We start from the raw sequence: 11,020 nt of genomic DNA on the forward strand, positions 1-11,020 counted from the left end.
TCCTTAATCCGGAGGGGATAGTGTTCTCCAAATCGTCAAAAGAAATTTGTTTAATGTTTACATTTGCTGAACATTTCTGATTGGAATTCAACAGTGCGGTGAAGTTCTTAGATTTAAAAAGAATATGCGATCTTTCAGCTTCCCATTACTTGCATTATTTGGCCTATTAACATATAGCATGGACTTTTTTATGACTTTTCAACTATATTGTATGTGGCGTGGCGTTGGTCCCCCAACCCCATATGTGGCTAGCCAACTCAGTGGCTCTGCATTTGTTCATGTACTGGAGGAGAAGATAGGGGCTTAGCAAAGCGACATTTGAAGTCGCGTTCGCATAACTCGATTTAAATCTTTTAGGCTTATCGTATAGCGTTGCTGTAACTTCTGCCTCATATATGCCGGAGTTTATCATACAACCTTGGTCGAGCGGACAAGCATCAGGGTCTCGAATGTAACAACTGGAGAAAAATTAACCTTTCCGGATTGAGCAGCTGTATCGCAGGCTTTTAGATCCTTTCTGTTGATTCTACACTGCCTAGCTTTACGATTCCACGACCAAAAGGAGCATAACCCTAATTCTTCTTATGTTCGTTTTTCCTTCTTTTCCTGTTTTGTTTTTCACTATTCCACTTTTTGAACCAACTTCACCTCGTTTTTTCTCGTGATTTCTCTTGCTCTGTTGTCCTGATTTGTGACTTGTATAGGCCAAGTGCACAAAGCCTGAAGATACCTGGAGACACTAGGCTCTTTTTAAAACCTGACTAGATAATATATTCAATGCATGAAGCTATTAGTTGCTTATAACTATATACTGTGTACATTAATATTCATCTTACACTAGATGGAGTACTTTTTTATTGATCTTTCTTTGGTAGAAAAGTAAGCTATTGCATATTTATATATGTGAGTGTATGTATGTATGTATGTATGTATGTATGTATGTATGTATGTATGTATGTATGTATGTATGTATGTATGTATATATGTATGTACGTACGTACGTATGTATGTATGTATATATCCCTGACAAGCTTTATTCTTGTGAAGGGTTGGCGTTGACCTTTCTCTCAAAATTTGTTTTCTGTTGCCTACATTATAAATAATTGTTCCAAACTTCTAATAACAATAATAAATTATGAAAAAGTAATGAAGTGGCAGTTAAAATGCAGAAATAAAATAAAATTTAGAAAATGGAGGTATAAAAATTATGATGCTTTGAATTTTAGATACATATTGTCCGTCAACGATTTCTAAGAAGCCTATTTAAATTTCAGCTGGAATTGTTTTATCAATTAGAATATTTTAATTAAGCATATCATCTTTTTCTAATCCGCTTTCAACAATTTTCTATATCTGTTTCCATACATCTTTAAACCTGTCATTCAAGTATATAGTTGTATTTGTCCATTTGTTTAGCATTTAGGACTGATAAATCTATCGTCATTATGAGCGTGCTAGTTAATTGTTAAATAGCGAGTGTGGCTGCGTAAAGTTGTTTGCTTGGTAACCACGAATTATCAGCTTCGATCCGACTGGCACATTGGGTAAACTTCCTTCTGTCATAGTCCAGGTTTGGGCAATGTCTTACGAAAGAAATTTGCTTTACGGAAATTTGTCTAATACATACAAACATATCCATAATCGTTTGCCCGACAAAATACATTTTATCGGACAAAAGATAATTGAGTAAATATGTATTTTATTCACTGTCTGCTCTTGTTTGAGTACTTTAATCTAAGTGTCCTGACATTTAAACTTTGAATATATGCCTGTATATGAAAGAAAATAAGATGACAAAGCAATAAACGATTATCTTCTGAACTTCATTAGCTTACGGTTGTTTTTGCCAAATGATTCAGTGGACTTGTAGTTGAGTGTTTCAGCAACATCTTATAGTTTCATCGGAGACTGTGCTTCATATTCGAGGCTCTGATGTAGCTATAAGGTGTAACTCAACTATGAGTCAATTGCATCTCATGTCAGAAACAGCTGTAAGCTAATGAAGTCCATAAGATAATCATTTACTCTTTCGGTTTTACACTAGGTCTCGCAATGCCTAAGTAAAATACATACATACATACACACACACACGCACGCACACACACACACACACACACACACACACAGACAAACACACACACACACACACACACACACACACACACACACACACACACACACACACATTTATAGTTGAAATTTACAGAAGAATAAAAGACGAAGACAGGTATATTAGTTTAACGCTCGGGAAGGTGAGAAAGTATCGAACTTCGCTCTTCAACAGAAAAGAACATGAGGAAATAAACAGACAGAGTATAAAGAAAACCTTTGGAGCAAGCGGTCAATCATATATATATATATATATATATATATATATATTATATATATATATATATATACTTATATTATATATATAGGCGTGGATGTGTGACAAACAGCTTGCTTCCCAACACATGGTTCCGGGTTTAGTCTCAGTGCGTGACACCTCGGTGAAGTGTCTTCTGCTATTGCCTCGGGTAGACCAAAGCCTTGCGAGTGGATTTGATAGACTGAAACCGAAAGAATCCTTATGTATGTATGTATGCATGTATGCATGCATGTATGTATATTCATACGTACAGATGTGTGTGTGTCTATGTGTGCGCGTGTGTGTATTTATGTATGTGTCTGTGTTTACCCCATCACCACCGCTTGACAACCGGGGGTTGTGTTTACGTCCCCGTAACTTAACAGTTCAGAAAAAAGACACCGATAGACTATGTACTAGCTTTAAAAGATGTCTGCAATTGATGAGCATAAAGGTTAGCGTTTACAGCATGACTTGTTCAAATCACCCAGTTTCTGAAGCCTGTCTGGGACGAACCCACTGAAAATAGATCCAGTTTTTCATTCGTCTTCAAAATAGGGCATCCCGACGATTTACCAAATATTCACACGTCGTTTGAGCTGGGTGAGTGGGTCATGAGGAGCCTTTCAGCAGTGTCTCAACAATGTTGAGCTTAGATGGTGCTTCGTGAAGGAGGGTGTTCTGCTGATAATGTACGACCGCTTGTGCATGGCTGTTGTCTCCTTGTCTTCGAAGCTGGTGTTACCTCTTTTGAAACATCTCTATGTAGATAGATAGATAGATAGATAGAAAAATATACAGTTGAATCGATTTGTATACACATGTCCGTGTGTGTGTATGTGTGCATCTACCAGCATAATTGTATTTGCATGCAGATACGCATAAAAGTATGCACGAGACAAATTATCTATTTGCCTTTCTATCTGTTTCGCATTTCAAGTGGAATGAATTTGTTACCATGGGAATTGGAAAAAAAAAAGGAATCCATGTTTTTCAATGCTAGGAAATAATTTCAATGCTAGTTATAACAGATTCATAAATATTCTTTAAATTTAATCTTTGTTATGAGAGTTGAGCAGATATCAATTCACTTTGTTTGACACATTCTAAGCGGATGAATGTTTTCAGCATTTTACTTTACTTTTTACTTCTGTTTTAATTGGTTTTTGTCTTCTGTGTTTGTTTTCTAACTCAAATCTATGGAAATATATGTAACATGATTGAAGTTCCGCTTTACTAAGCACGTACGCGCACATACACACACAGATACACACACACATACATACACACATATATGTATGTATATGTGTATGTATATATACTATACTAGCAGTATCGCCCGGCGTTGCTCGGGTTTGTAAGGGAAATAACTATATAAGCATTTTTAGAGAGTTACTTCCCTTATAGATGCCAATTCGGGCTTTCTTAGCCATTTCTGTTTTGGCGACTTCAAGCCATGAAGTCGTTGTTCTAAAAGAACGCTGGTCTCCTTGACAATGCTTTACGACGTTGATTTCCTTACACTCCCTTCCCCACAGCTTCACGAGGGAGGGAAGAAGGGGGAGAAGCAAACATGTGCAGGTGTGACCATGGACGCCAACTCCGCCGCCATCGACACACGAAAAAATATGCATTAAAATGGAATAAAAAATGATGTTAAATTATTTTTAAAATCGTGGACTCATCGTAGACGCGCGCTAATACCCAGACAGGCTCGATATGAATCACGACTATAAGATACCCGAATTTGGTTAAACTGCACCGCAAAGTGTGGGAGTAGTTAGGAATCTAAATCGAAGGGGACAGACACTCACACAACTACAGTTTTATAAATATAGATATGTATATATTTATATTATATATATTATGTATGTATATATATATATACACATGTGTGTGTGTGTGTGTGTGTAGAAAGTTGAAAAGGAGCACACAAGTTGATATGTATAATGAAAATATGACAAGGTAGAAAATGCTAAAATGATTTTATCAAGAACATTTTAGTGTCGGTTTCAGTCTTTGCAAAATTTTCAACTTAGAGTAAAGCATGAAAAACAATTAAAATGTGGAAATATTAAATGAATTTTTTAAAAAATTCTTCTTCTTCTTCTTCTTCTTCTTCTTCTTCTTCTTCTTTTTTTTTTTTCTTCTTCTTCTTCTTCTCTTCTTCTTCTTCTTCTCCTTCTTCTTCTCCTCTCCTCCTCCTCCTCCTCCTCCTCCTCCTCCTCCTCCTCTCCTCCTCCTTCTTCTCCTTCTTCTTCTCCTCTCCTCCTCCTCCTCCTCCTCCTCCTTCTTCTTCTTCTTCTTCGCCGTCTCCTTTCTGAACAACTACTACTGCTTAAACATTGAAACACAAGAATTCATATCAAACAACTACTACTACCCCCTGCCTACTACCTAGAACTCACATGACTCAAACAGAGAGACAGAGACAGACAGAAAAAACGTAAATGTCTCTTGCATTTGAAAACTATGGCAATATTTTAAAAGAACATTTCATTAAATTTTTCCACAATTTAATTGTTTTTCATGCTTTACTCTAAGTTGAAAAAGTTGCAAAGTTTGAAACCGGTACTAAAATGTTCTTCATGAATAAATTATTTTAGCATTTTCTACCTTGTCTTATTTTCCTTATATATATATATATATATATATATATATATATATATATATATATATATATATATATACACATACAGACAAACACGCACACACATATATCTATGCATATGTATATATGCTATATATTTATGTATTATATATATATACACATATATATATTCATATACTGTACATACGTAGATAAAGCGATTTATTCACTTAGTGATATAATTACCGTTTCTTTTCAATATCTTCTGCCATCTTCTGAACAGATCCATTATTCCCTGCCCAAAGAATTTCTTGTCTTTTCTGACAATAATCTTTTCCATTTGATTTTTACATTCTCCTGCGCACTCAATGGATTTTGAAGAAATAAGCAGAAATCTGAAGGTACATGGTCGGGCGAATATGGAGGGTCTGCAAATACGTATACGGTCTAGCATTGATGTGATGATAAACAATGCCTTTACGATTAGGAAATACTGGACATTTCTTTTGGATCACAGCATTTAATTTCTCAAGCACGGCGCAGTAAACATCCCTGGGCAGAATTTCGCAAAAGAAAACATCCTTCCAATCTTACCAAATTCAAAGAATAACCATCTTCAGGTGAAGTCCTGCTTTGGAGATTGTTTGTGATGGTTCACCGCTTCCCCCATGATCGCTAGCGCGATTGTTATAGACGATCCATTTTCGTCCCCAGTCACCATTCTCCTCAAATTAGGGGCTTGTTTCGTTCACGTTTCTGCAACGAATCGCAAATGGAAAACCATTAAGTGAGGTTACTCTATACATATATTTTGGGTCTAATGGTAGCGAAGGTATGTATATATGTGTTTGGCGGTATCGATGATTGCTAGTATTGTCGAGTGACCCTTTGTACTTCATGGATTTCTCACGGCCCCATATTTTGTATGTTGCTTTATGACTCTACTAAGGTTAGTGCAGAAGAGTTTTTGGACCTTATGGTATTTATAAAGATACAAAGGATATTATCTTGAGCGTTGCTGGAATTCATTTGTTCACTTCATTCTTCTAATGGTCGAGTACAGAATCTATTCTCTTATTTATTTTGATTCTTATTTTTTGATATTTTTATTTCATTTTATGACGCACACTTATTTACTTATTTGTTAATTTCATTTCTTAATATTTTATAATTCATTACATTTTCTATTTGCTTTTATTTATTTCTTCTTTTTCTATCGTTATTCTTATATATTTTCTGTCTTTATATACCCCTTTTCCTTCTTTATCGCTAAAGTTATTTTTCTCCTTTCTACAACTTCATTTATTCTTCTTTGTGTAAACATGGTTCTGATTTTCTAAACCATATTTTTTTAAATGCTTGATAATATGATACTGCATAATTACATAACTATAGTTTTTATTATAATTTTACGTAAGCATTATCGAAACAGCTGTCGGAAAATATTATTTGAAATATCACTGATACTGCTTCCTGTTATTCTTTCAATCATACGCGCGCATGTACACATCCACCTATCTATCTATCTATCTATCTATCTATCTATCTATCTATCTATCTATCTATCTATCTATCTATCTATCTATACGCGCGCACTCACATACACACATCACACACACACACACACACACATATATAATGAATACGAGCGGTTCACTTGTGATCTAAACGAATAGGTACGCTGAGTAAGAGCTATAGTTGGTCGGCCGTTAGGTTCCAAGCTCACAGCTGAGGTTGCATCTAGGGATCCGTATTAGGGTTCCGTTATAACAGATATATATCATATTAGAGGAAAAAGCAAAACCAAAGCAGAACGAGTATCTCAAGTCATTTAGAATAATTTAATTAGGGTTTTGCTTTTACCTCTAATACCATGTGTGTGTATGCATATACATACATACATACATACATACATACATATATATATATATATATATATATAATATATATATATATATATATATATATATTATATATATATATATAAATTCGTTTGTTCGTTAGTGTTTGTGTGTAAGTGCGTGCGTGCACATGTGCGTCTTCTAATGGTTTAGAAATTATGCTGCAAAAAGTGCCAAACGCTGCTCATTCGACTGAAAGACAGCATGTTTTTTGAGGCACATTTTTTGTACTTTCAATATTTTTATGTTTACTATTGAAGCGCCTTATAAGGATACATGTAACAACAGCTTTATATTATAATCACTAAAAGTCGAGGGTTTGCTTTTCGGACTTCTTTGCTCTAAAATTTACTGTTGACCATTTGATTAATTTTGGATGACCCTAAACACATTCAAAGTTATCTTTTTGTAGGTTCATCTGTTCTTCTCGAACCAGTTGTCCTTGTAGAGAAAAACAATGCAGTTTCTCCGAATGGTTCATGATGATGCTTTTATTGCTATTTGGCACCAGGACAACTCTTATTGAGTTTATCTTTCAACAAAGGCGTTCCGGCAGGAGGCATCCTATCTTCTTTTCAGTCACTATATATTGAAAACTTCCGAAACCAAAATGAGTGTAAATTCTTCAGACGACGGGGTGTAGTATGAGTGATATTTGGCATTTAAATTTAGGAGGTTGACACCGGTACAAAGTTACAATTTGAAGTATCTACCCATACTTTTGATAATTTATATATTATTTATAATTTCTCGTCTATGCACTACGTGATAGTCTCGGTTGATTTCGTTAATTTTCGCTTTCGATTTATCTCAATATATCCTTATAAAAGAATAAAACAAACCTCCCGATAATTCTGTTAATGTGTCTGAAACATTTGTTTCACTGATTTCGTTCAGAATGAAATAATTGATGATAAGAGTATCGACTTTCCATTCAGCTTCGATATGTCTAATAAAGGCTGGGGAGACATAGCACCAACCATAGATAATAGATAACGATTGGTCATTTTATGAATATGTTGTTCCTTGATCACTAAGTGAGTTTTCAACGAGAGATTTTGTATTTTTAGGTTTTGTTATTGTTCCTCTCACCATTGTTTTTGTTTAAATGAGGAGGCGTATAACCGCCAACTTGTATATCCTGCCTTTTTTAAGAACTATGTATCAACGACTACATTTTCTCGTACACCAATTTTCATATCATATCATATCTTCTCTTTCTCTCTCTCTCTCTCTCTCTCTTTCTCTCTCTCTCTCACTCCCTCTCTCTCTCTCTCTCTCTCTCTATATATATATATATATATATTTTTTTTTTTTAATGAACTTGTTAAAAAATTTTATGTTCTTAACATGTTCTTGTTACCAAAGACCGTATATATGTATCGTAGTATTTTGTGACAACCAATATTCTGTGCGTGTATGAATATACAGATACAATACCAATATTCCACTGAACGTTTTAATAATTCCTTCTGGAAACTATCTTCAACATTTTCTTGAGAATGTATATTTATGTTGTAATCTTTTGTGTCCAATATTCTAATGAACTTGTTAAAATTTTTTATGTCCTTAACATGCTCTTGTTACCAAAGACCGTATATATGTATTGTAGCATTTTGTGACAACCAATAATTAACACAACCAAACTTTTACATGTTACTTTTGACAATCTTTTTCTAAAGAGTGAAACCGGTAAAGTAAATAAACATCTTTTAAAATTGCAGTTTCAAACCTTCTTTCGTATATAATTCCACTCGTGCGGTACCTTACAACTCCACTTTGTTATACACACACACACACACACACACACACACACATATATATATATATACATATGTGTGTGTGTGTGAAGGCGCATGGTTCAGTGGTTAGAGCGTCGAGCTTACGATCTTGAGGTTGTGAGCTCGTATCCCGGACCGGGCTTCGTGTTGCGTTCTTGAGCAAGACACTTTATTTCACGTTGCTCCAGTTCACTCAGCTGTAGAAATGAGTTGCGACCTCACAGGTGCCAGGCTGTATCGGCCCTTGCCTTTCCCTTGGATAACAATGGTGGCGTGGAGAGGGGAGGACAGAATGTATGGGCGACTGCTAGTCTTCCATAAACAATCTTGCCCGGACTTGTGCTTGGGAGGGTAACTTTCTAGGTGCAATCCCATGGTCAGTGTCGGGACCGAAGGGTGTCTCAGAATATATAAATCCGTGTGTGTGTGTGTGTGTGTGTGTGTAAGTTGAGAAAAAGTGCACGTACGCCGCTACATGCGTATATGAATATTAAAAAAATGGAGCAAAAGCGCAATAGAGGACAATAAAACATCCGGACAGATAAGCAATAGAAAGGCGGACAGGAAAAACAAATAGAAGAGCAGAAAAATAAAAAAAGGACAGTTCATTTGTGGGTTTCCCTCCTCAGTCAAGTTTCCAGATTGTCCTTACAGTTTCGGGCGGTTACACTTGAGATTGTTCAAATCTGGGTGCCCCACAAAAGTCTAAGCTAAGAGCATTAAATTATTTTGTGAAAAAGCAAGCGAATGTGTACGACAACAAAGACAAAAAAACGGAGAACATGTTACACAATTACAAATAACAAGAAAATAACAACAGGCGTCTTTCGGCAAATCAGGACGAATAAAATTGAACTGGCGTGTATAGAGTGAAAGCTTTGTGGCAGGAACAACTCTTTTTGAATTTACAACTCTTATTGAATTTACCAACATAAGAGATGTTGGCAGTCGGCAGTCGGCAGTCTCAAGTGTAACCGCCCGAAACTGTAAGGACAATTTGCAAACTTGACTGAGGAGAGAAGACCACGAATGAACCGTCCTTGTTTTTTTTCCTGCTCCTCTATTTGTTGCTTTCCTGTCCGCCTTTGTTTCCCCTATCTGTCCGGATGTTTTATTGACCTCTATTGAATGTTGTTCCATGTGATATATATATATATATATACCAACGTACTAACAGGTCGAATGGTGATCGGCAGTGATGAAATAGAGGAGGTGAGAGAATATGTATACCTGGGACAGGAAGTAAATATGTGCCGGGATATCAAAAAGGAGATCTCACGGAGGGTAAGGGCCGGATGGAAGGCGTTCAATGGCATAAGGGATGTGCTCAAGGGAAGGTTGGACAGGACCACCCGCGCCAGCCATATTAACAGTGCAGTTCTGCCTGCAATGTTATATGGTAGTGAAACATGGGCTACCACAAAGAGAGAAGAGCAAAGACTGATAAAGGCTCAAAGAGCCATGGAAAGGTCAATGCTTGGTATCTCGTTGAGAGAGCACATAAATAGCAAGATCATCAGAAAGAAGTCCGGCGTGAGAGATGTCATCGCAGAGTATACTCGCAGCAAGTATAGATGGGCTGGACACGTAGCCCGGGTCACCGATAATCGGTGGACGCACGCAGTCGTCGAGTGGTACCCGCGTGAGCGGAAAAGACCACCCGGAAGACCTCCACGACGGTGGAGTGACGATTTCAAGAGGACGATTGGGATCACGTGGATGAGAAAGGCGCGATCTAGAGAGGAGTGGACAGCGTGCTGTGACCAGCGGTGTCAAATGGACGCCTGACGGACTGGTCGGTCAAAGTGATATATATATATATATATATATATAGGGAGAGAGAGAGAGAGAGAGAGAGAGAGAGAGAGAGAGAGAGAGAGAGAGCAGAAATAAAATTGTCGTCGAAATTGCGCAAAAATGAAAATAACACTGACATCTTATTTTAACAGATATATTTACCAAAAATTGCATATAAATATCTTGAAATACTAAAATGTAAATTTATTCAATAAAATCGCCATTGGCTTCAACCGCGGCCTCCAGACGATTTCGGAATCTCCTGCAACTCTTCTGGACGGTCTCCTTGTTTAAGTTGGTGAATGCTATCATAATCCTTGCTTCAGTTCATCTTTGGTGTTACAAGGAGTTTGTTGGTCTCTCGCTCAATTGCGCCCCTCACAAAATAATCAAGGAGTTTGCAGTCCTGGAAGTTATTTGGCCAGATGTTTGAATGTTATCACTCTCAGTACATGTTTTGGGGACGCGGCAAAGCAACGGTTGTTCTGCGTGTTCACCATCTGATCGTGGCTGATACTTTTCTCGTCTGTGAAAAACCAAAGCATGTTCGGTTGGAGGGGATGCTTGAGTTTGTTCAGAAGCTTCGTAGCGCGGCCTTTCCTCT

The sequence above is a fragment of the Octopus sinensis genome, linkage group LG5 (genome assembly GCF_006345805.1).
Source record: "Octopus sinensis linkage group LG5, ASM634580v1, whole genome shotgun sequence".
NCBI lineage: Eukaryota > Metazoa > Mollusca > Cephalopoda > Octopoda > Octopodidae > Octopus > Octopus sinensis.